The sequence below is a fragment of the Macrobrachium nipponense genome, chromosome 26 (genome assembly GCF_015104395.2).
Source record: "Macrobrachium nipponense isolate FS-2020 chromosome 26, ASM1510439v2, whole genome shotgun sequence".
Taxonomy (NCBI): Eukaryota; Metazoa; Arthropoda; class Malacostraca; order Decapoda; family Palaemonidae; genus Macrobrachium; species Macrobrachium nipponense.
In genome coordinates, this window is record NC_087215.1 from 58,424,047 (window position 1) to 58,449,046 (window position 25,000).

At 36.9% G+C, this 25,000-nt stretch overlaps 1 protein-coding gene across 1 annotated transcript in view; it reads left to right on the forward strand.

The window, feature by feature from the left end:
• LOC135199842 (putative sodium-coupled neutral amino acid transporter 11) overlaps nucleotides 1–25,000 on the forward strand; it is a 203,011-nt gene that overhangs the window by 11,932 nt on the left and 166,079 nt on the right. The gene's annotated exons all lie outside the window — the stretch shown is intronic.

The window sequence follows — 25,000 nt, forward strand, 5'->3', positions numbered from 1 at the left end:
TTCGATGTTTTTCAATCTGTAAGGTTCCCAGCCGTGTCAATTTTTTTTGCAAATTCCAAAACCGTCAGCTTCGATGTTTTTCAATCTGTAGTTCCCACGTGTCAATTTTTTTTTTGGCAAATTCCAAACCGTCAGGCTTCGATGTTTTTTCAATCTGTAGGTTCCCACGTCGTTCAATTTTTTTTTGCAAATTCCAAAACCGTCAGGCTTCGATGTTTTTCAACCTGTAGGGTTTCCCACGGTCAATTTTTTTTTTTGGCAAATTCCAACCGTCAGGCTTCGATGTTTTTCAATCTTTAGGTCGTCAAGTTTCATCGTTTTTACAACTTCAGAACCATCAAGACTCCTTATTATTGTAAGCTCTAGGTAGTTCAATTTCGTTATTTTCTACTTGCAAACCTTCCCTGTTTTTGTAGCCAAGTCGTAAAGCCTAACATTTTGCAACTTGAAGGTCGTTCAGCCCAACTATTTTCGTAGCCTTAAAATGTAAGTAAAGAAAAACACGCATACAATCACACAAACCACTTTACACGGATGCTAACTTCTAGAATTCTTACGTCTGCCGTAATCCCATCTCCCTTATGTTGATCCTTGAGATGAAGCCATTTCATTTTGGGATTAATCTGAGATAGCATCTCTCTCTCTCTCTCTCTCTCTCTCTCTCTCTCTCTCTCTCTCTCTCCTCTCTCTCTCCTTTTGATGAGAGTTAATGAATACTTTCTTGGACAAAGACTTTTCTAGGCACAGGTCGTGTTACAAACAAAATAGAATATACGGCTAAGTGGGTTCGTTTCCATTGAAAAGAGTGGCTTAAATTCCTGCAAAGATGTATTTCTATTTTTAGAAAAATGTAGAATTTAGTATAACTACGAATTCTACTCAGACCAAAAGATAAATATACTCTAAGAATTACGCCCAGGAGTCTAATTGAATTAGGTAATAATACCTCCGAAGCAGCCTTAGAATCATTACATCCGATTACTATAATTAGTATATTTTTCTTTTCAGATAAACTTAATTCCCAGTAAAGAATACAGCGCTGATGCTAAGGAGTAGACTGACTTTAATCTCGTACTTGAGACCTAAAACAGTTTCAGAATTCACAGAATACAGACACGTTCCATGATTTCATAACCTAGATTTGCCTCTCAGTTTATGAAAGTGTGTGTCAGAAGGCATCTAAATAACAAGCTTTTAGAGTACAAATGAGAGGTGAATGAAAACACAAACATCTGGTAACAATTTAGGTTTTCATGAAAAATCTAAGATCTCAAAGAATGCTGTAGTAGCTTCTGATGCGTCTTGTGCAATTTTTTTTTTTTCTGTAAAATAAAACTATTGAGATGGCTATTTGTCTGCCCGTCCGCACTTTTTCTCTCCGCCTTCAGTTCTTACAAGCTACTGAGGCTAAAGGGCTGCAAATTGGTATGTTGATCATGTACTCTCCAATCATCAAACATACCAAATTGCAGCCCGCTAGCCTCAGTAGTTTTTATATTATTTGAGGTTAAAGTTAGCCATGATCGTGCGTCTGGCAACAATATAGGGCAGGTCACCACCGGGCAATGGCTGAAAGTTTCATGGGCCGCGGCTCATACAGCAGTATACCGAGACCACCAAAAGATAAATCTATTTTCGGTGGCCTTGATTATACGCTGTACAGGAAACTTGATTTTGCCGAAGAAACTTCGGTGCATTTTTTGCTTGTTTAATCTTTTGTTCGAATAAACAACTAGTACCTCATTAACGACGAAGAAGAATCAAGTAAACACGACATTGCTGTGAAAGAAAAAATTAGGATTACCTTCGATGAGAGAGAGAGAGAGAGAGAGAGAGAGAGAGAGAGAGAGAGAGAGAGACTCAATCTCGCAATAAGCGACAAACTTACCTCAGTGGGGATGGAAGATTGTCATCTCTTTTACATCGTCATTTTAAAGGATAGTAGGATAAGTCAACTTCTCGCTCCAGGAAGAGATGCAAAATAAGGAAACAACTGAACCGTCAGAAGCGCCTGGAAAGAGTAGCTAACGTCAAATGAATGGGCAGAAGGGAGAATCCATTTTTCCTCACGCTACCAAAAACCTGGTTGAAGGATAAGGGGAGTGGGTACTTTTAACGCTGCAATAAACAAAATAAAAAATAAATGAATAAATAAAAAAAAAAAACTAACACTGACAATCGTTAGTGAAACTTGCAACAAAATCTCAACGGTGCAGACCAACCAGCAATTGGCCAAAATTGTCCGCTAAAACCCGCTGTAGTGATGAAGATTGTACGTGAAGATGAATTCTTGACATTACCTAGATTCAAACTAGTTACTGGGAACATTTCATATGAAGTCGGGGACCTGAAACCATAAAGCTTAGAACATAGATAGGAAAAACTTCTGAATAAAGTGCAAATGAGTGAGGAAGGTAAGTAGGATTAACGCCCGGCTTGAGAATGAAAGAAAAATAATTTTAATGAGGCTTGGAACAGATATCCTGAGTTTCTGATACGAGCGACAGTGGGCCCTAAATAGTCCCGGGAACCCTTGGCGTAGGCACCTGAAAGAACTAAATCACAGACGACAAAGGGTCTATTACGAGAGGCGTTAATGTTTATTTCATCTGTAATGTTCGACATCTGCATAGGAAGTTTGTAATTACAAGGGCAATTTCAAAACCAACCATATAATATATATATATATAATATATACTAATATTATATATTATATATAATATAATATATATTTATATTATATATATTAATCTATATATATATATATACATAATTATATATTATTAACTTATATATAGTTATATACATATATACAATATTAAACAACACCACACACACACTCAACACAACACAACACACACACACACAATTTTAATAATTATATATATGTATATATATAATATAGGTATATTTAATTATATATTAATATAATTATGTAGGTTTTATCACATGAACCGTGATACAATACGTACCCATTAAACTTACAAATCTCCTTTAATATCTAATTTGGCTCTTACCGTCCCTGAAATTAACCACATTTTTCATGTATGTTAAACCGACAGGGGAATTTTGTTTTTAGTTATCAAGTCCAGATGGGGTTGATGCCGACTCCAAACAACGAATACCTTGAGCGCGACAGGGGGATTTGTAGGTAAGAGGCGGCTCGTTAACTTATATACCTCCTCGTGGATAAGCCGTGTTGGTTTAACAAGCGGGGAATTCACTGTGCGTCCTTGAATTTCTTGGGTGGGCTGGTTTGCGCACCCATTGAGACCGGACGAATTATTTAACAACAAAAACAAAAAAAACTTCCCCTTTCTGTTAAACATATTGAACTTTCCCCGAGGTAGAGGCGAAATTACATATTAAACGGACATTTGTAATTTATATGTATATTATTATTATATATAATATTATAATATTTTATATATAATTATATATCATCTATAATATATATAATAACACCACCCATACACCACATATATGGTAAGTAGTATAATGAAAATAAATAATTTCCAGGAAAATAAGTGGTAAATGAGAAAGTTAAAAAGGAAACTTCAAACAAACACCCTGTCCAATGTTTGCAACTACAAAAAAAAAAACAAAAAAAAAAAATAAAGCAACAGCAGACAAACTTCTGCGATTAAAAAAAAAAAAACAAATGAATAAAAAAAAGGAAAAAAAAAACAGTTAATTAAAGGTCAAACCAAAATTGAACTGAATGAAATTAAAATGAAGAAATTATGGACCAAACCAAAAACTAATTGAATGAAATAAACGAAGGGAAATGAACATTAGGCTCTTTCATCGGGAGTAAGAAAAGGAGTTCAAGTAAAAAAAAAAGAAAAAAAAGAAGAAGAGAGCTCGGCGGACAACTCCTTTTTGAAAAAAACTTACCTGAGCAGAGGTTGATTTGCGCGTCAAAAAAGCAAATGTTAAATATTCTCTGGCAAACTAACTTATGGTCAGGATGTTGACCAGTGAGAATCCCACCGGGGGTTTCCGGGGGGGTTTGGGGGGGGAGGAGGAGGAGGGAGGGGGTGGGGGCGGGGGTCGGGGGTGGGGGGGTGAAGGAACGGCAGTGCAGGGCCACCCGGAGGCATTTCTTGCACTTTTCAAGACGAAAGGAGGAAATTGGAAGCAGGCAAGAAGAGAAAATGGAATGAGTCATAAGAAAGATTAATTTACTCCCTGACAAAGAACGGGTTTAATTGATTTGATTTTTTTATGTTTGGTCTGATGGGCTGCCAATGGAAGCGCTAGGATTTTCTGAAGGGGTGAAAGAGAAGAGGATTAAACTGCCATAAAGAACGGTGAATGTCCTTCAAAATTCACCATGGACCTGGGAATATGGCTGGTGCTGACCTGCTACTCATCTCCAGTAGTTCAGACATAAAAAAAGAGAAAAGAAAAAAAGCAAATTGGAGAATAAATGTACTTAATAAATCCACATATATTTTCGGAGAGTCATGCTGAAAAGGGAGCAGGACACTCCAGAACGGTATGTGGAATTCTTAAAAATTAAAGTTAGTTTTTTTCTCCATTGAGAGTGTGGTGTGTTGTGGTCGTGTGTGCTGTGTGTGTTGTGTGTGTGTGTGAAGGTGTGTGTCGTTTGTAAGGTTTGTTTTTTGCGAAAGTTGTTTTTTTTTTTCCAATTTCCAAAAGTTCGATAGTCGAGATCAGTCCCGCAACACGTTGCGCCACAGAAAAGGAGGATATCACGCATTACCTGTCAATCAACCTACTGCGTAATATTTTGAGATAAAGTGAACATGACCTCTGAGTCTGCGCAGCCAAACCTCGAGCCCCTGATTGCTCTGGTGTGACAATCTCAGAGGTCTTGAATTATTTTCAGAAAAAAAAAAACAATAATTCCGTCGGATATTTGCTTTCCGCAAAGAATCAAATTTTACCGCTAATAAGGCGGGATGGCTTCCAATGAAAATCCCGACGGGAGTAGTCACTGTTCACCATTCAGTTCTGAACGAGTCCCGAAAAGTATTTTTCAACAGCGTATTAATAGAAGATATGTAGACGTACACTTTTTGCCACTTTTTTCAAATAAATATCCATGGCAATGGTGCACTAGTTTTTTACAAAATACATTAATCAACGTCACCTCAAATAAATTTACGATGGAAACGGGAGAGCAAAGACAGTTTACCATTCGTTAGATATTATTCCATACAACAATTAACTTTGGAATTCTCCCAAAGCAGTTCAGTTTTATTAGAAAAATGACAAAAAAAATAGCGGGACTGGCCAACAACTATTACAGTTCATGTTCCAAAAAAACTTTTAAATTAAACACCATTTTTACACCCTAGTTTCAGAGAGCATTTGAAATAACACATTCTAAGCTGGTCCATTTTTCATAATGAAATAGAATTTCTATTTAAAACTTTTTTCAAGAAGAAAATTGTTCCTATCCTAAATAATGGTAGTTCCTTTCAGAACCTCCTATTAACGTAGTATTAAACCAAATGTTTCTCCAACCACCTATAGCCAATTTGCGGATTGTTTCCAAAAAAGCTGGTTTTTGCATCCATCCAATGTTTTTGATCCTAAGTTCTCAACCAGACTCGCGCAAATCATTGAACAGAAAATTTAATGCTTTCAACTCAAAACTTATTTCAAACAAATCCATGCAGAATAGGGGCTCATTTTTTTAACTTTTAAAGAAAATCGCCTGCAGGACCTTCATAGGAGGATCGAAGGGTTGTTTACAAAATTCACATGCCCTGGATGTCCGGGCTCTTACGTTTGGATCAACCTCGTTAGGTTTAACTGCAACGTGAGATGTTGCAGTCACATGGGTTTGCACCCTTTTGTACAGGTCAAGAGACTTAAGCAACCAGAGAAGTTCTCAAATATTAAAAATCATGCAGACAATATGTAAAAAATAGACTACTTAAAACAGCGGCCTTCATTATTGGTTTAGACGAGGGGGACCCAGGTCACTTAAACACTAACCTTAGAAAGTCATTACTCCATTAAATGGGCTGGTTCACCTTCATTGAACAGTAATTCTTACGGCTTCACCCTTGTAATCTGGTATTAGGCTGATCGTATTTGATTGCTTGGGACGCCCAAATTTTGCCATTTCCCTCTCTGTACTATTACTCTGGATGGTTGGTGTTTCAGTTCTCTCTCCCTCTCTTGGGTTTCTTTTGCATTGGTTTTTTAAATCTTTGACTTTTAACTTTTACATTATTTTAATTTTGTAATATTTTTAGTATTTTATTGTGGATTCCTTTTATAATGTAATTGTTATTTATTTTTCACAGAATGATGGATGCACCAGTGTTTTTTACTGTGCGAAACGTTGTTTCCTAAATAAAAAAACCTATGATTGATTCCTACTAAGATGTATCGTGAAAACCCCAATGAAATGCTGTGATTTGTGATATTGCTGAATTATTTATATATATATATATATAATATATATAATGAGTATATATTTAAATATATATATAATATATATGAGATATATATAGATATATATATATACATTATATACATATACATTATAAACATATACATTCATACATTTCATTAATCAAATCAAAGGCCATATCGAATCACAACTTTCCAAAAGCCATTTAAAAACGTCATATATGATTATTTCTACATCAAAGGGCGAAGAAAGGGAGCCACAATCCCCTTTCCCCCAATCTCAGATTAAATCAGACATCCCACAAAAAATTGCTTTCCGCACCGGGAAAGCAATACCTTCATCAGGGGGCTGTTAAGATCTTTCGATTCAGGAGAGGAGAGGGAGGAGAGGAGACGAGATGAGAGAGAGAGACGACCGGAAGGAGACGACGAGAGAGAGAAGAGAGGAGAATTAATTTGATTTTTCGTCAGCATTCCAACATTTTCTTTATATTTTATCAAATTTTTGTGGGTTACGTATATGGGTGGGGTAGTTAAGGCAAGGCGTATTGAAGTTTGGGAACAAATTCTTCAAGAAACATTTATTTTAAAGATTATAATAAACCGTCATCATTTTATAATATCTAATATATATCTATATTATATATATATATCATATATATAAACAAAACCATTTTCCAATTTACGTCGTTCTGGGGCAAGCGCCTATCTTTTCTAATAAGTGGATTCATCTTTTAAAAAGATTCAACTGGGCTGCTCGCCAAGCAATTTCCATTTAAACACAGATGCGTTCAATCTAATATACTATATATATCTATAGATATATATATTAGATATATATATAATATACTATATATATATATACTATTAATTAATATAAAATGTTTGACATCTCGAAATGACAAAAAAAGTAAAATAAATTGTTTTCTTCGGCAAAATAATTAAATGGTTGGTTTTTAATTTCATTATTCAGCCATAAAATATATGCTATATAAGTTTTAAAAATGAAAATGTGTTTTAAATTTTCTTAAAAATGAAAAAAATAAAAAATCATAAGTTTTCGAAGTTTATAAGTTGCTACCTTAAGATGGAAAGGCACAAGGGAAAAAAATAAAAATGTTCCTTCGCGGAGAGTACTTAGGCCATGACCAAAACAATTTGCAAGAAAACTATAGACTTGAATCTCTTGTTTTTTCCTGACGCGAATGTCAAAATGTCTTCTTAAGAAAAATCTCATCTTTCCAAAACTTGCAGGGACCTGTATGTTATTTTTTCGTTCTTTAACCAAACCGTAACCAGCTTGGTTTTCGCCCTTTCCTATGAAAAATTTCGCAATCCCCAACGTGGTTTTAATCCAAGACAGAACTCAGATAAAACTAAAAACTGCTCCTTATAAAAGAACAAAAACCCTCAGTGTAATGCAAGAATAAAAACTACACCACCACCACACACAATATATATAGATTATTATATTGATATATATAATATTATATATATAATATATATATTATTAGACTTATATATATATACTATATATATACATATATCAAGAGCCAGCAGAAAAATGAAAAACAGCAGTAACCTTAGCGCTTTCGTGTATTCTTGACACACCTCCATCAGGGTACAATATATAAAAGAAAATGAATCAAAAATAGCTTCGAAATATCAAAGGGTAAACAAAATAAAAACAAAAAAAAAAAAGTAAAATACAAGAACCAATCAAACCAGCCTAGTCAAGAAGAATTAATGTCCACAGCCAGCCTAAATTACACTTAAAGGACAACAAACAAATGGAAATGGAAACTACTAAGCAGTCAATTACATAGTTACGAAGTTGTCAACCAATACATTTCGTAAGCCAGTTATCTAGTTTATATTGTTCCGTTGCTAATATTCAAAAACGACTACATGACTTAATATTTTCATTAATACTCAGATTCTATAATATTTCTTTTAATAATGTCCTATACAAAATAAAAATTTTCCTTTGAAATTGTTCCAATTGGAATTTGCGTGATTAAAATGTTATTCATATGTTAAAAAAGAGAGCAACTCGATGTACGTTCCTAACCACGTACAAACAATATTTATGGTTGATTTAAGTCTTGATGGCCAGTTAGTTTGCCACTTTGAACCCATAATATTTTTATTTTTTTTTTATCACAATCCAACCCCCCCCCCCTCCCCCCTCCCTCGCATGGAATTACGAAATACTTCCCATGCAGGGAAGATTGTGATAAAAAAAAATATAGTTGGTCAAAGTGGCCTTGGCAAACTGACTGGCCATCAAGATTAAATCAACAAAATAATTATTGTGTACGTGGGTAAGGAATAAGTACATCGAGTGCCTCTCTTTATTTTTACCAATATGAAGTAATTTTAATCACGCAATTAATTGGAACCCAATTCAAAGGAAAGGAAAAAATTTTAATTTTTGTTAGAGACATGTTATTAAAAGAAAATATATTATTATAGAATCTAAGTATAATTAAAAATATAAGTCATGTAGTGGTTTTTGAATATTAGCAACGGACAATATAAAACCTAGAATAAAACTGGCTTACGAAATGGTATTGTTGACAAACTTCGTTAACTATGTCAATTGACTGGCCTTAGTAGTTTCCATTTCCATTTGTTGTTGTCCCTTTAATGGTAAATTCTAGGCCTGTGGACCATTTACTTCTTGGACTCTAGGCTGTTTGAATTGTTCTGTTTATTTTACTTTTTTGGGGGGGGGTTTTTTTTTATGTTTTAACCTATTTGATATTTCGAAGCTATTTTTCATTCTTTATTTTATAATTGTACCCTGATGAGCGGTTGTCAAGAAGACCCGAAAGCGAAAAGGAGGCGGTATACGCTGGCTTTTTCATTTTTCCTGCTGGCTCTTGATATACAAATCCTTTCACGTGTTGTTACTTGTGATCGTAGAACCATATATTATTCATATATTATTTATATATATGCGTGTGCTTGTGTTCTTGTGTTGCGATGGGTCTTGTGCTCAGGGTCTTATGTACGTTATGTAATTATATTATTACTTTCTTCACTATAAGAGGGGTGACTCTATAGGAAATACAAGGCCTCGATTACTGCCATATTTCTACTCTAAGTGTTGAATTGTGGATGACCCTCCTGTGCACAAAACTTCCGCATCGCTGACTACTAAGCACACAAAAGTCTCATGAGCATCGTGTCAAGAACCCCACAACAAACACTACCCCATTTCTATCTACCCTGCCTGCAAGCACTCTCACTCTCCCAGTACCTTGATCACCTCCTCTACCCAGCTTTTTCCAGTTCTCTCCACTAAACGTTCTTCCTCCATTCTCTCCACATGACCGGACTATCTCAAGACACTAATCTATCCTTTTATCTACTGTCAACTTTGCACCAATTTTACGTAACTCCGCATTTCTCGCCATTTCGACTCAAAACTCTTCATAGTCTACATATATGACACAAACGGTTTATCTTAACGGCTTCAAAATTTAATGAGACCAAGTGATGGACACCAGTCGAAACTCCGAAAAGACCCATTCTAACACACCTCCTGAAACCCCGCAGATAATCCTTTAACAATACTCGTTTCATTGAAGGAGGAGCGGCCGTTACATTGGATCTGTGCCTTTTCTGTATTAATTCCTTTCTCTCCGGAGAAGGTAACAGGTGTTTCTGACAAGATGAAAAGTTTGTTGTAAATTTAGGCCATACGATTTCAACACCCCAATTAAGAGTATTTTCATCTCACAATATAATAATAATAATAATAATAATAATAATGTTAATAATAATATAATAATAATAATAAGATAGATAATATAATAATGATAATAATAATAATAATAATAATTAATAATAATATAAAAAAAAAAATAATAATAATAATAATCAATAATAATAATAATAATAATAATAATAATAATACAGGAAAAAACGAATCCTTTCGACGAATGAAGAGATTTAAACTAAACTGTAATTTCAATTTAATTTCTAATGATTCAAAAGACTATATACATGAGATTCTGCAGGCATGTTGCAACCGAACTCAAGCACTCGGCATTTAAACATTTCATAGGGAATGTTCAACGCGAGGGTTAATTTAGCCACCAAAGCTCTGATTAGTAATGGGTGCGTTTAAAAAAAAAAAAAAAAACAAAAAAAAAAAAAAAACTCCTCTCTGCTTGGGGTGTATTTAGAGATCAAAATACGACCGTGAAATTGGCTTCAGATCCTTCAGTGAACGCTACGCAATCATAAGGTCAATCAGAATTGAATGCGCTAATGGATTTTCCTAGTTTAGTCTAATTATTAAGCCTGCAGATCATGATGTTACGGAGATCATTTTGAAACAAAGCAAATAAATGACGGCAAGTACAGTAAGCGTCCAAAATCCCTTTAGATCTAACACGTAACTTTTCATGTTCACTGGCTGTTTTTCATGGCAGCGGACATTACACGACACCGGGGACCTTTTCTCTGCTCTAAATGACGGTCGTCATGGAACGCAATTTGGACGAAGCAAAACGCGTAGAAGGCTTCTGGTGAGCGTTATGTACAACCAGCTCATTAAATACTTAAGCAATATAGCTTCATCCGAAGGTGCGTGCAGATATTTATTTACATAAAAATTATCAAGATACCATAAAACCAGCCACATCTGCAATCAATATACTCACCTCTAATTATCTATACAGGCCATCATAACCACTCCATCTCACTCTGTTCACATACGAGGTTATCTGGTTCAAATTCGTGACAACAACCCTTCATACCGTCTCTGAACGTAAAATACAAGTATCTAAATGATAAAATGTTTTAAATTTTTCACGTCCATTTGATGCGCCCACTCTTTCCCTCTTCTAAACCCACACTGCTCTTCGCCCACCAGATCTGCTGACATCAGTCTCTCTCTCTCAACCAGCGGCCACAGACTTAGTATTTCATGCTTAAATTTTTAAAATTCTAAGGCTATCTTCTACCAACCATTCCTTTAAAATAAGGACTAATTATTCCCCTCACCTATTACTCAAGACCTTCCGTCTCAGACATAATTGTCCCTTAAGTATCACAGTCATGCACAGATTTACTCTCACTTGTGACCTGGAGCGTTATCCTGTGCCTTTCCGTTCTCCAATTACGTATATGTTTTCCTTGCATACTCGGGTAGTATGTCATTTTCTTCCCAGCGTCACAAAACTACATTCTTCTTATCAGCACATCATGATACGACAGTTCAAAGCCAAAGTATTCCAGAGATGAAAGGCTTTAGCGTTCTCTCCAGAAGTAAAGAGGGAAAACTTTCGTTTCATGGCCATGAAGCGTCCTATCAGCGGCAGCCATGAGAGAGAGAGAGAGAGAGAGAGAGAGAGAGAGAGAGAGAGAGAGAGAGAGAGATTTACGATTGGCAATAATTTTTAACCTGAAGCATGTAATCTCTTGCCAACAGACTTACCGCAATATTACCGGTTCATTTTACATAAGGCCTGACCTGAGCCATTTGAGTCAATGTGTATTTGTTATAGCTACAATAATACTTGTCTTGCACGTGTGTATGAGAGAGAGAGAGAGAGAGAGAGAGAGAGAGAGAGAGAGAGAGAGAGAATGTCAATCTTTAGCCCACCAGCTCCTCCTCACACTTTCGGAGGTTGTAGGTGAAAAGGATAATAGAACTTGATAGTTGCCACGGAAACGCTTCCCGGAGAAGGGTTGTGGGGTGGGGGGCGGGTTGGGGATGCAGGTGATAGGAGAGTAAGGGGTTGGACAGAAGAGGGATAGGAGAGAATATGAGGAGGGTAGTGGATAAAAGACGAGGAAGTGTGAAGAACGACCCCATTCAGGACAGGAGGTGAGGGTGAGAGAATGGAGCCGGAGGACGTCCTAAAAGCACTGACGCCCGCGAGAAAAATGGGGGAGACGTGACGTCATGTGGTACCCAAGTGCTGTGATAATGGGATGGCAGATGGAGAGAGAGAGAGACAGAGAGAGGGGGGGACGTTAATAGCCACAGGGTCAACACGAAGTTCTGAAATCTGATTTATCTTAACTTGCATGCTATTTGCGTCGTAACCAAATGGTTATCAGAATTTATTTTAAATTTCATGAGAGAGAGGGAGAGAGAGAGATAAAACACGGCTGACAAAAAGAAATCGTAATGAACGTATGGTATCGAAAAGCAAATGAAAAATAATGTAAATAAATAATTCTGAACTAAAAGGAAAACTGTGAGGTTTGAAGATTTTCCTTACCCTCATTCGTCTTGACTATCAATAAAGACTTAGATATCGCGGGGCATGAGGATAGCATCCTCATTCCAGTGAAAATCTTAAGCTTAGAATCTCACATCTCACTTGAGGAGAAAGCTCTGAGCATTAATGGGTCAGAACGAGCCCCGAGAAACCAAAGAGTAAGTGAATGTGGCTCTCTGGAAACTGCTGAGTAGAAAAGACATTTCCTCAATCTTTGTCTTCCATTTTCGTCTTCTATTTATCTACTTTACGTTTCCGAAAATAGATTCTGCTTCCAGTTCCCATCTCCTTTTATTCAGTTTGCATTTTCCCCGCGGTTCGTTCTTCGCCTTCTTTTATCTAGTTCCCGTTCTTTTATGATGCCTTTATGCTTATCTCTTCTCTGATTTCTCTTTAAGTTTTCCTGCAACAGAAAATGCTAATTTTTCCTTTACTACTTTGTTAGAAACAATTAACGCATTTCTTTGGCCAGCAGCAAAATAATATATATGAAGTCTTCCTCACTGTTCACAATCAACATAGACGCTAATACATATGTACATACACACACACACACACACTAATAAATATGTGCATACACACACACACACACACACACACTATCTCCACTATCGCTTAATGATTGCTTCTAGGAAATAGTAGTTGTTTTTCTCAACAGGAGAAATTGGTCCTTTTTTTGCTCTTAGAGAACGCCAACCCCATCACAAAGACAAAGAGAGAGAGAGAGAGAGAGAGAGAGAGAGAGAGAGAGAGAGAGAGACTATTCACATTCAAACAGAAGAGCGGCAAAACTCAATGATCACAAAAATGACTCGATGCTCATTCCTCCGGAAGATTAATCATCTATTGAAATTGACTCCGTATTTATTGGACCGCACCGAAAAATGATTTGAATATGTCGCAGCAGAGTCGTCTCGTTATCAATTACGCCAACAACGGAAAATCAACTCGTTATGCATCCAACGAGATGGTGAATACAGATATGCGTTAAATTTCATGTAAATTAATTACTAAAGCGTCTGCTGCACAATTTCTGCTCAACCAGTGTGAGGAAAAATGGAAATTCGTTACAATTAACCATTCGCTAAATTATTTCACAGGCTGGAAGGGTGTTCTCACAGAGAAAATTAAAAAACACGCGCACACACACACATTTATATATATACACGCACACAGATGTTTATGTGTATAACATATACAGCGCTTCCTTTCATATTTTAATTCCGAATATCCATATTTAGCCCAGGCACTCAGAAAAGACTTGACAAGTAAAGGAAACGAAAGAAATATGTAGAACGTGGGAACGACCACCTGAGGGCTTATTTCTAAAGACCCCAAAGCAAACTTCCATTTTGCTTCCTGGATCATTCACTCTGTTTATCTAAAGTAAAGGCGAATCAACAGACATTTCTAATAGCGACAGTGAAGAAAATATCGTCAAATCGTGACAGGAAATATATTTGAGTCTTTTTCTATTGGCGACATGGAGGCAAATCAATATATATATATTTTTTTTTTGTTAAGAGGGCAGTAAATTTCCATGCTTTTTTTTTTCTAACTATGATAAAAAAGTTCATTTTTGTCTACAGTGACAGCGAAGTAAAACAACAAACTTTTCTAACAGTGACATAGAATTAAAACAAACTTTTATACCAATGACGAAGAAGTAACAAGAGCTTTCTAACAGTGACAAAGTAAAGCAAACTTTTATAACAGTGACAAAGAAGTATAACAACAAATCTATCAAGCGGTGACAAAGAAGTAAAACAGCAAACTTTTCTAACAGTGACAAAGAAGTAAAACAACAAACTTTTCAAACAGTGATGAAGAAGTAAAACACCAAACTTTTTTAATAGTGACAAAGAAGTCATATAGAAAACTTTTCATATGGTGACAAAGAGGTAAAACCGCAAACTTTTCTAACAGTGACAAAGAAGTCAAACAACAAACTTATCTGACGGTGATGAAATAACAAAACAACAAATTTTCTAATAGTGACAAAGAATTAAAACAACAAACTTTTATAACAGTCATAATAAAGCAAAACAACAAATTTTCTAAGTGACAAAGAATTATAACAAACCTTTCTAACAGCGATTAAAAAAAAATTCTAACAGTGACAAATGCGTAAAACAACTAATTTTTCTACGTGACAAAAAAGTCAAACAAACTTTACTAACAGTGACAAAGAAGTAGAACAACAAACTTTGCCAATGCTCAAATATAGAAATAAACTCACATACTTGTTTAACGGTGATAAAGACGTAAATGAATGCACTTGTCTCCTATGGAAGAGACATATAAATCCAGGAGTTTTTCTCCTATGTCAAGGTTTCATAGGAAAAACTAATTAAGAAGAATATCACAACATACTGGACTCCAGAGACGAAGCGAACATGAAGTAATTAAAATTTTATTCGTTACCCATTGGCTAATAATTACCTTTTCTAAAGCCGTACAATTTCTATTCTAAAGGAAAATAAGCAAATTTTTTCCGTTTTAAAGAGAAAATAACATCAAACAATTCCCATTTTAAGGGTTAGCACTAGCAAATAACTGTCATTTCAAGATTAAGAATAAAAGAAGTAACAGGTTCCAATATACAGGGTAAACTAGCATTTGAAAAAGAAGAAGCACTTGCAATACCATAGAAAATAATGGCAATATGTTGCTATTTCATAACAGGAAAAAAACAGTAAACAATGAAGAGCTCAATGGATAAACATTATTTGTCCATTGATATAACAAATGCTATTTTAAAGGGGAAACAATTACCGTTTAAAATAAAAGAAAAAACTTGCAATAGCTTAAGAAAACTATTGAAACCTGTTGATGTTTCATAATAATAAAAAAAAAACACACACAACATGACCTCAGTGGGTAAAGAAAGGGAAATAATTGCCATTAGACACAGGACCACATCACGCATTCCACAATGACATCAATCTTCAAGCATCCAATTTCATGTAACTGAGAGACCGCGGGGACCTTTCCCGGGGCTCAAGGAGCTTCTCTCTCCTTCTAATGAGATTTCGAAACACCGACTTTTTTTTTCTCTCTCTCTCTCTCATACACACACAAAATAGAATACAGAATCCAGGCCAAAGGCCAATTGACAGTAGAAAGGCTTGAGAGGCGTAACAGGAGGAAAACCTCGCAGTTGCAGTTTGAGGCAAGTGTTAGAGAAGGTGGAAAGTCAGATGAAAGAATATGAACGGAGGTACAGTACAACAAATGAAAGGAGTTGCAGGTAGTGACCGAAGGGACGCTGCAAAGAACCTTAAGTAATGCCTACAGGGCACCGCGTGAGGGGAGGAGAAAGAGCGAGAGAGATTGTCTATACTTTCTTAGACTTGTTGAGAATAAGAAGGGTCTGCTTCTTTGGAGCCAAACCCCCTCTGTACAATAATATACGATAAGCTTTTGATGGCTGAGTGGTTACGGTCATTGTCAACCCCACCTCAAACCCAGGAAAATAGATTTGACTCCTAATCAGGGTAGTAGAACTCATATATCATCATCCTCTTTGGGTGTAAGTTACACCCAAGGCAATGTGAGTTTGATAATAATGAGTAATTTATGGCTTAAAATTATACATACATACATAAAACTAAAACTAATATTAATATATAATATAATATATATAGATATATAGTATATAATATACAAAAAGGGATAGTCTATAACATTATATAATGATATATATATATAAAATATATATATATATATATATATATATCTATAATATATATATATATATATATATATATATATACAAAAGCGACTTCAGTCTTATTTGAACAGAATTCCTTCTAAAGAAAAAAATTTATTCCTACTAAGTAAATACGCACACAAACATATGCTGCAAATCCAGACAAAGATGGCGCCCTTGTAAACACGTACAGCTTTAAGTCATACAACATATGGAATAAATGAACGACACACGGAGTTATATTTTTATCCTTCGAGTGTCAGGCCGTATTGCAAGAGCTGAAATCTTATCAAAGGATTACTCACTCTCTTATCCTATTGGCTCTCTTGTCTCATTGTGATCCGTTAACGAATTCAAAGGATACGAAACGAATTCACCGCTGGAAGAGATAGTGACTGAAATTCGTTCCTCCAATTAGCTTTCTGATTTGACGGCTTCGTAGGAATCAAAGGTTTGTCATTTTAGTTTCCCGGAAAAAACAAATTGTGTCGGCTTTGTCTTTCCGTCCGCACTTCTTTAGTTCGTCCTCAGATCTTAAAAACTACTGAGGCTAGACGGCTTCAAATTAGTGTGTTGATGGTCCACCCTCCAATCATCAAAAATATCAAATTGCAGCCCTCTAGCATCAGTAATTTTTATGTTATTTAAGGTTAAAATTAACCATAATTTGTGCGTCTGGCAACGCTAAAGGGCATGCTACCACCGGGCAGTGGCTGAAAGTTTCATGAGCCGCGGCTCATACAGTATTATGCCGAGACCACCGAAAGATAGATCTATTTTCGGTGACCTTAATTATACGATGTACAGAAAACTTGATTGCGGTGCATTTGTAATCTGCTTTGTTTTATTTTGTTTCATTATTTTTTTTTTTTTTTAAATTATACCTAATGGCGGCTGTCAAAATCTTTATTTTTCTGCTCATGTTTCAATATTCTCTCTCTCTCTCATTCCATTCTATTCTTTTCTATCTTTCTACCTTCCTTTCTCTCTCTCTCCTATTTTGTTCTTTTCTGACTTTTCACTAAATTCTCCCTCTCTCCATTTTATTCTTTTCTCTCTCTCTCTCTCTCTCTCTCTCTCTCTCTCTCTCTCTCTCTCCTATTTTGTTCTTTTCTGACTTTTTACTAAATTCCTTCTCTCTCTCGTTCTCTATTTTATTCTTTTTTGTCTTTCTACCTTCTTCTTATTCTTCTCTCTCTCTCTCTCTCTTTCTCTATTTTATTCTTTTCTGTGTTTCTACCCTCCTCTCTCTCTCTCTCTCTCTCTCTCTCTCTCTCTCTCTCACTCCTATTTTGTTCTTTTCTGACTTTTTACTAAATTCCTTCTCTCTCTCTTTCTCTATTTTATTCTTTTCTGTCTTTCTACCCTCCCCCTCTCTCTCTCTCTCTCTCTCTCTCTCTCTCTCTCTCTCCTATTTTGTTCTTTTCTGACATTTTACTAAATTCCTTCTCGCTCTCTTACTCTATTTTATTCTTTTTTGTCTTTCTACCTTCTTCTTCTTCTCTCTCTCTCTCTCTCTCTCTTTCTCTATTTTATTCTTTTCTGTGTTTCTACCCTCCTCTCTCTCCTCTCTCTCTCTCTCTTTCTCTCACTTCTATTTTGTTCTTTTCTGACATTTTACTAAATTCCTTCTCTCTCTCTTTCTCTATTTTATTCTTTTCTGTCTTTCTACCCTCCTCTCTCTCTCCTATTTTGTTCTTTTCTCTCTTTTTACTGAATTCTCTTTCTCTCTTTGTCTCTCTCTCTCTCTCCCTCCTCCATCGACACTCCCCTAAACGTTCCCAACCAACAACCGCCTTCAGACATCACGCCGAGACTATAAAGAAATATACAACAAGCCGTCTTGGAGCAAACCTCAGTCGGGGTTAACGGGCAGTGGGTGGGATGGTGGGTGGGGAGGGGGGGGGGGGAAATTTGGTGGGAGGGGAACGGCCTACAGGAATGGATACAGGGGGGAAATTAGGAGTGCGAACTATTAGTGGGTGAGGGAGGCGGGGGCAGGAGTTAAAAGCACACAGAGAGAGGGCAAGGAGGGGGGGGGCTGGGGGTTGGGGTGGGGGTGAGGTCGCAGATGGAATCCAGCAGCTAGTACTCTCCTTCGATCACCTCCAACGCCCGCTTCTAGTAGGCCCTACCCCTTACCCCTGAACCTCCTAAGGGCCCTCTTCACCCCCAAACCCCCTGAACCCCCTATCTCCCTCCACCCACCCCCCCTCTTCCCTTCCTACACCACCAAACGCATAGCTTCTCACTTCCAACCCTATCCGCCGAGAAGTGATGGACGAGAGAGAGAGAGAGAGAGGTATGAGGTGTTTTGTGGGAGATCTGGAGAAGAGTGGGGGGGGGGGAAGCGGGAAGGGTTATGTGGAGGGATGGAGGGGATTACTACTCGCACTGAGAGGGAGAGTGAAATGGTGCAGAATTGAGCTCCCGGCAGCTAAAGCGTGAAATGAGGGAGGCCAAATGGCGGAAGCTACTTTTAAAAATATCGGCCGACTCCATAAATGCCTAGAAAATGATTATTAAGTGCCTTTGGATTCTGCTTTCCTTATAGCTACGGTATCATAAATAAATGGAACTGAATATCATCACTGGAAATAAATAAGTCTATCTTAGTTTAACCAGACCACTAAGCTGATTAACAGCTCTCCTATAATTGATTCACATCAACCGTGCATTTGATGTCTAGGCCATTCCCTTACGACGCTCTTTGTTCCACCTCTCCTGAGGGATACTTTGGAAAGACGTATCCCTCAGGAGATGGGGAGCATAGATCCTGCCTATGTGACCTCTCGAGAGGGACTGAGAATTTCAAGCTCTGTGATTGGCTTATCAACAGTCAATCAGGAGTGTCGTAAGGGACTGGCCTAGACATCAAATGCACGGTTGATGTGAATCTACTATAGCTAGGGCTAGCCCGAAGGATTAGATTTTTATTTATGTGGCTAGGAACCAATGGGTTACTTAGCAAAGGGACCCACAACTTATTGTGAAATCCGAATCACATTATAGCAAGAATTGAATTTCTAATCACCAGAAATAAATTCCTCTAGTTCAGCATTGGCGGCAGGCGGGAACGAACTAGGGCTACTAGATTAGTAGGCGAGTACGCAAACCACTCGTCCAATGGGGAACTATCATCACTAGAACAAAAATACAGAATTAGACCAAAGGCCAATTTCTGGGACCTATGAAGTCATTCAGAGCTGGGAGTGATGATGAAGCAATTGTTGGGAGAGTTTGGAAAGTAAGATGGAAGACAGAGAATATGGACGGAGGTACAGTAAAAGGAATGAAAGGAGTTTGTGAAGACTGTATCGTTATTTATATAATCTTTTTATGCATTTTCACGACACTCACTTTACATAGGATTCGACAGTGTTGAATATAAAACCGATATTGAAAGTGCAGTAGGACCTCGATGGGGAAACGACAGTACCCAAGCACCTCCTATGTCACGGTAGTGCTCCCTCATCCAGCTCCTCTCAACAAAATAGCAAAACTAGTTCAGTAAAACTAATCTATACATTGTATAATTACTTTTTATTTATTTATTCTTTTTATTTTGTTAATGTACCTTGAGCTGGGTTCTAGTGTACCTGAGATAGAAGGCTTTTGGCAATTTTTATCTATATTGTCTAAAGTTAATTATTGACTAATCTTAATATTCCATTTCTTCTCCTTGTTCTTCTACGGAGTCTAACCTGATATAGCTTAGGTTGTTTTGAATAGAGATCTTCGTTTTGGGTGCCGCAATAGGACCTTGAATCAAAGTTCCAAAATACAGTAACACTGCCCACCCCTCAAAAAAAAAAAAAAAAAAAAAAAAAAAAAAAACGCTTGTTTAGCACAAATCACTGAACGCCAATAAAATGCTTTGATCACGTTCGAGCAGAGTTCTAATATGACTGGGGGCGTAGTGCCGTCAGTGCACCTCATGTGATACAGTGCAGGCATTACTTAAGGGTCTTTGCATCGTCCTTTCGGACCCCTAGCTGCAACATCTTTCATTCCTTTTACTATACCTCTTTTCGCATTCTTTTCTGCCACCTGACTTTCCACCCTCTCTAACAATTGTTTCGAAGTGCAACTGCGAGGTTTTCCTCTTGTTACATCTTTCAAACATTCTTACCGTCAATTTTCCTCTCAGCGCTGAATAATATCATAGTTCCCGGCGCTTGGCCCTTAACCTAAATTCTATATGCTGTTTTATTCCATTCTATTCCAATATTAGTTGGTCGCGAGAGTTCCACCACTAGAATTGTCTTGATATCACCAATACCTGACAGACTAAAATACAAATTCCGTTATATACAAACTAAACCGTAACAGATTTTCCGCATTTTCTGCAAATGTGAATTTCCACCTTCATTCACTTCCGCCTGCAAAGCGCGTCCAGTCACAGGTGCGAACTCTCGCCCCCAATTAATTCAATTCGCAATTCCCTTTACGGATCGACGAGGAACCTCGCGTCAATCTTCAGACTTTAATTGCCATGGAAGACTTTTTCACTCTGCGTCTACTGATGACTGCCTGCATTTGTACCTTTCTTCAACTGCAGAGGTACAAATGCACTCTGTATTTGTGCCTTTCTTCAACTGCAGAGGTACAAAATGCCACTTGTATTTGTCCTTTCCTCAACTGCAGGGTACAAATGCACTTTGTATTTGTACCTTTCTTTCAACTGCAGAGGGACAAATGCCACTCTGTATTTGTACTTTCGGTCAACGGCAGTACAAATGCACTCTGTATTTGTACCTTTCTTCAACTGCAGAGGTACAAATGCACTCTGTATTTGTGCCTTTCTTCAACTGCAGAGGTACAAATGCACTCTGTATTTGTGCCTTTCTTCAACTGCAGAGGTACAAATGCACTATGATTTTGGGGTGCCTTTTCTTCAATGCAGAGGTACAAATGCATCTGTATTTGTGCCTCTTCAACTGCCAGAGACAAATGCACTCTGTATTTGTGCCTTTCTTCAAATGACAGAGGTACAAATGCAACTCTGTATGTTGGCCCTTTTTTCTTCAACTGCAGAGGTACAATTGCACTCTCCTGTATTTGTGCTTTTCTTCAACTGCAGAGGTACAAATGCAACTCTGTTTGTTTGTACTTTCCTTTTTCAACTGCAGAGGTACAAATGTGCCACTCTGTATTTGTGCCTTTCTTCAACTGAGAGGTACAAATTTGCCAACTCTGTATTTGTGCCTTCCTTTCAACCTTGACAGAGTAACAAATGCACTCTGTATTTGGTACCTTTCTCAAATGCAGCAGGTACAAATGCACTCTGTATTTGTGCCTTTCTTCAAATGCAGGGTGACAGAATGCCTCTGTATTTGTGCCTTTCTTCAACTGCAGAGGTACAAATGCACTCTGTATTTGTCCTTTCTTTCAACTGGGCGGAGGTACAAAGGCACTCTGTATTTGTCCTTTCTTCAACTGCAGAGTTTACAATGCACTCTGTATTTGTGCCTTTCTTCACTGCAAGGTACAAATTTGCACTCGTATTTGTACCTTCTTTCAATTTCTGCAGAGGGTACAAATGCACTCTGTATTTGTGCCTTTCTTCAACTGCAGAGGTACAAATGCACTCTGTATTTGTACCTTTCTTCAACTGCAGAGGTACAAATGCACTCTGTATTTGTGCCTTTCTTCAACTGCAGAGGTACAAATGCACTCTGTATTTGTGGCCTTTCTTCAAACTGCGGGTACAAATGCACTCTGTATTTGTGCCTTTCTTCAACTGCAGAGGTCGGGAGAGGGTGCTTAAACCTTGGCTAGCTTGGGAATGATGGAAATAAGAAAAATTGCGAGGAATAGATGATGGGGTTAATTTTGAAGAGAAAATTATACCTACAACCGCCTCCTCAAGATATAGGAGTTATATGAATCAAGGAGAACGGAAGGTGGACGAGAATTCCTAAGATGGGCAATAGACGGTGAGGGTTGAGAAGAGGCTCCCTACATCAGCCAGAGCAATTAATACTTTGGCAGCTACACACAAAAAGAAACAAGTAAAAAATACGCCGATGGTTCTTTGGCACAATCGAGCTTTCTGTATGAGCCGCGGCCCATGAAGCTTTCAGATACGGCCCGCTGGTGGCCTGTCATATAACGCTGCCAAAGGCACGATCATGATTAACTTTAACCTTAAATAAAATGAAAACTAACTGAGGCTAGAGGGCTGCACTTTGGTATGTTTGATGACAGGAGGGTGGATGATCAACATAATAGTTTGCAGACCTCTGGCCTCAGTAGTTTTTACGATCTAAGGGCGGACAGCAAAAGTGCTGACGGCCAGACAAATAGCTATTTTAATGGTTTTCTTTCACAGAAAACTAAAAAAATGAGTGAGAACGTTTTTCGGGTGGTGAGAAAGAGGACCTAAATACGAAGCAACTTTGAATTAACCTTGATGAGAAGGAAGACAGACGAAGAAGCACCGTACTGATAAAACCAATAACAAACTTTATTTTAAGGTCAGAAGATGACAATTTACGAGAAAAAAAATCTAATAATTTTCAGAAGCAGATACAAGTATCTGAACGGTCACATATTCCTTGGGAAAAATATAGTTCTTAATCAGTGACTACCTTAGTTTCCTAAATGATCTAAACGTAACAAAAGCAACTTGCTAAATACAAGCTATTCCCCAACAACAAGTATGACTAAAACTAAAAATGACAGACGAGATTATGTAAAGAAAACATGACGAAGGAAGACTCAATGGAAATTCAAAATAAGTTCTCGGTTTCTTCATTCTACTAAGGAAAAACTAGGCTATACAAAAGACAAACTAAGCAGTACAAAGCAAAAAAAAAAAAAAAAAAAAAAAGCTACACGAGAGAAAAACTAGAAGCTGAAAAAGAAAAAACTAAGTTATACGAAACAAAAAGCTAAGCTAAACATAAGAAAAACCAAGTCATAGAAAAGGAAAACTAAACAACACGAAAGTAAAAACTAAGCTCCAACAAGAAAATCTAAGTAACAAGAAGGAAAAACTAAGTTGCACAAAAGAAAAACTAAGCTATACAAAATAAAGAACTATATTTCAGGAAAGGGAAACTAAGCTAAAAGAAAGTAAAAACTTAGCTATAAGAATGAATATCTAAGCTATACGCAAGAAACACTGAGCTCTACAAAAGAAAAACTAAGCTATCCAAAAGAAAAACCAACTTTTACTAATGAATACCTAAGCTACACGAAAGAAAATCGGAGCTCTACGAAAAAGAAAACTAGTTATAGGAGAAAAAAGCTAAGCTCTACTTTACGAAAACTAAGCTCTAATAAAGAAAATCTAAGCTATACTAAAGAAAAACTAAGCTCTACATAAGAAAACTAAGCTACACGAAAGAAAACCTAAACCCCACAAAAAAAACTAAACTATACGAAAGCTACAGTAAAGCCCCACAAAAAAAAAAAAAAAAAAAAAAAATTAGGTTATGCACAACAAAAACTAATGTATATGAAAGACAAACTAATCTGTACAAAAGGAAAATTGTTATACGAAAGAAAAACTAAGCTACATAACAGAATCGATAATCTTGACACAGGTTGGTTGAAGCTTCGTCCCTTTCACGTAATTAGTAAAGCAACTTTTTCAATGCTGTTTTATTTTGTCATTAAAGTGTATAACACGCATTTTCATTATGGCTGAAAGGGTGCTATAACGCCACACACACACAGAGAGAGAGAGAGAGAGAGAGAGAGAGAGAGAGAGAGAGAGAGAGAGAGAGAGAGCTGGGGCTGGGGTGGGGGGAGAGAACGCTGGCCTGAAGACTCATCAACAAAATGAAACAACGCACGGTAATGTTGATTTGACAAACGATCATTATTATTATTATTATTATTATTATTATTATTATTATTATTATTAGCCTTTACTCATTTCTCCCAACATCTGTCATCTTCAGAAGGCCCAACATTGAATATTTACATCGAATTTAATCAAAATCCGTTCACTTACTTTACATACGTGCAAATAAGAGAGCAGACAGAATTAACAAAAAAACCAATGCTTTGCTAGAAATAATGAACCCCACTTAAAAAAGACCACCAACAAGCCTGCAAACATCATAAATATTATTTTTTCTTTTGTCTATCACAGTCATCCTATTTGACTGGGTGGTTTTTATAGTGTGGGGTTCCGGGTTGCAGACTGCCTCCGTTGGAGTCCATCACTTTTCCCATTATGTGCGCTGTTCATTATTATTATTATTATTATTATTATTATTATTATTATTATTATTAATAGTAGTAGTGGTAGTAATAAAAATCTTCAGAAAAAGACAAATGAAATAAATCTCAATAAATTTTGTTTCCCGAGCAATGCCTATGATTGTCTAGCTTTTACTACACACCTATGAGTGAATAATTTTCTTGTCTCATTTGAAATTCTATTGAGAATATACCTCATTTACTAATGTCTCATCTTTCTACTAATAATCATGATCGATTACAGAGAGAGAGAGAGAGAGAGAGAGAGAGAGAGAGAGAGAGAGAGAGAGAGAGAGAACAACGAAGGAACAAAGTAAAAAGCACGACGTGTTGTTGGCCATTCAAATGCGGTGTTGTTGCGAGAGGATATTAGTTTAAGAAGGGGGAAATGGCGTGAGGGGTGGGGAGAGGAAGAGGGGACAATGAACAA